The sequence below is a fragment of the Rhinopithecus roxellana genome, chromosome 7 (genome assembly GCF_007565055.1).
Source record: "Rhinopithecus roxellana isolate Shanxi Qingling chromosome 7, ASM756505v1, whole genome shotgun sequence".
In the NCBI taxonomy this organism is placed as follows: Eukaryota; Metazoa; Chordata; class Mammalia; order Primates; family Cercopithecidae; genus Rhinopithecus; species Rhinopithecus roxellana.
The window spans coordinates 149938886-149941684 of NC_044555.1; the positions used below are offsets into that span (position 1 = coordinate 149938886).

The 2799-nt window shown below is 38.1% G+C and overlaps 1 pseudogene; it reads right to left on the reverse strand.

Annotated features, from left to right (window-relative positions):
* Nucleotides 1–540: 540 nt before the first annotated feature.
* LOC104658263 lies at nt 541–2124 on the reverse strand (annotated as a pseudogene).
* Between the last annotated feature and the right edge of the window lie 675 nt (nt 2125–2799).

The window sequence follows — 2799 nt, forward strand, 5'->3', positions numbered from 1 at the left end:
CCTCAACTAAAAAGAATACATAATGAAAGTCTAATCTAATACAGGTCAAAAATGTACAAAGTTCATGAACCTTAACAGGAAAAATTAAACAACTTTTGCTGGCCATTCCTGTTGAAATGAGAACCATAAAGTAACAGAAAAGTGGCTACAAACCCACCTAGAACACCAAACAGAGAGAAAATAAAAGTCAATTTTCATCTCTGTTATTATCATAAAATCCTGTGTGACTACAGCCCAAACTTCTGGTGGCAGAAACAGAGTTCTTTATAAACTGCAGATGTCCTGTACATTAAAAAAAATTTCACGGGAGTTGCACTAGTTCTAGAGACTTTTCTGTTTTAGCCTACCTACTGTATGTATCCAATCAAAGATAGATAAAGCCTCTTTCTGTAACCCCTGATTATTATTGGGCATCAAAAGTAAGAAAAGCAAGATGGGGTACAAAAATGCAAAATTTCAACAGTAATGACAATCTTTTTCTCTTAGTTCAAAAGGGTCCTGCAATCTCTCCCCTTTTAGTGATTTGACAAGTCTTTGTACTTAATCTTGGGTCAGCAAATCATGCAAGTGAAATCTGTCTCTGATATGTGGTTGAATATCTTCACTCAGTTCTACAAGCTTCTCCAGGAATGAAATCAATTTTAGGAGTTCACTGTCATCTTTATCCATAAACCAACTTTCTATAGGGGGTTCCATTAGAAAGCTTGTATGCAAAGGTTTGTGGTGGGTTGTCAATTATTACAGTTTTTGAAAGATCTCTTCCAAGAATATTTAAGTTCTTTATATGATTTCCTTGTACACAAACACAATGTTCACAGAAAAAATGGTGCCTGACCAATTGCTTTTTAGGGTCTACTATGTTCAGTAACGTGCCCGCACACACCTTCTTAGAAGCAGTAAAAAGAATAATATCATACATCTGAGAAATTCATTCCAGGAATTCCCTGAAAAATGTATTAATATCACATAAACCTGATAAATGACATCTTGGAAAAGGACTGGAAAAGTAAGTGCTGCATCTTCTACCTCATTTAGACTACAGTGCACTACTATTTCATCCAAGTCTAAATCTAGGGAGAATTTCGGTGTGCTTCTTGTTTTCAATGAAGAACAGATTTCCTATTTAGTTGTTCTTCTGTCAGTGGTAGGACATGTTTGATGAAATAATAGGGGTCAAATACTTCCAAGCCTTCTTCATAGGTGGCCTCTGCGTGGGCTGATGAATAACCACTATCTGGTCCTATAACGGGTGGGATATCACGATTAACTCTTTATTCTGCTTCTTCTAAACCACTGCGGGGTTTTTTTGTTGTTGTTGCTTGTATTTTTTAAAGTATACTTTAAGTTCTGGAATACATGTACAGAACGTGCAGGTTTGTTACATAGGTATACATGTGCCATGGTGGTTTGTGGCACCCATCAACCCATCATCTACATCAGGTATTCCTCCTAATGCTATCCCTCTCCTAGCCCCCCACCCCGTGACAGGCCCTGGTGTGTGATGTTTCCCTCCCTGTGTCCGTGTTCTCATTGTTCAACTTCCACTTATTAGTGAGAACATGCAGTGTTTGCTAAACCATTATTTATTGCTGGTCTCACCTGAACTGCTTGATTTGAGTAAGCTGCTCCATTAATTGATGTAGTAGAACTGGTAGTGAGCTCATTCACCCGTTCCATATCAAGTTGTTTTACTATTTCTTCAGCTCCAACAAAGTAGTCCTTGGAGGACTGCCAAAGGAAGGATTATTTTCTAATTTTCCGTTTTATATGTTGATTTGTCATTTCATAACTACCAACTTCTCCATTTACTTGACTTTTCTGTCTTACTCGAGGTATCTATATGTTAGGTTTCTCTCCTGCTCTTGGTGTTGACGTGATCAAATTATTACCTATATCACGTTCAATTCTACTCCATTTTGAAGGATTTTCTCTCACTTCCTTAGGTGTGCTTCCTTTAATGAATTTTTTAATTGAAGACAACAAGCCAGTTTCATTCTTCGGTGGTTTTTCTCCTCCTGAAGGCAGGGGATCATCATCCTATGAATATTTCCTCTTTGCTCTGGCAGTGAGTTGTGTTTGGATTTGCTTTGACTGTTGAGAAGCTTTCCATGTTATCAGCCTCATCTTTTATGGGTGCCGCATATAAAACTGTGATGACAGAGAAATGTCCTCAGGCTCCTGTAATGGTCCCAATTGGACAATACATGGTGTCTTTCCCACTTACCCTGTAGCAGCAACAGAACCAGCTCCTTCAGTCAGTTGCCATTTCTGGCCTACTTGAAAGTGATCTTATTTCTCTTTTGCTTATGAAGCTTAGTTTGGATGGATATGAAATTCTGGGTTGGAAATTCTTTTCTTTAACAATGTTGAATATTGGCCCCCAATCTCTTCTGGCATGTAAGATTTCTGCTGAGAGGTCTGCTGTTAGTCTGATGGGCTTCCCTTTGTAGGTGACATGGCCTTTCTCTCTGGCTGCACTTAACATTTTTGTTTCATTTTGACCTTGGAGAATCTGATGACTATGCCTTTTGGGAATAATATTCTTATGGGGTATCTTACTGGGGTTCTCTTCATTTTTCTGAATTTTAATGTTGGCCTGTCTATCTAGGTTGGGGAAGTTCTCCTGGACGATATTTTAAAATGTGTTTTCCAAATTGGTTCAACTCTCCCTGTTTCTTTCAGGTACCCCAGTGAGTCATAGATTTGGTCTCTTTACATAATCCCATATTTCTTGGATGTTTTGTTCATTCCTTTTTATTCTTTTTTCTCTATTCTTGTCTTATTTCAGAAAGACAGCCT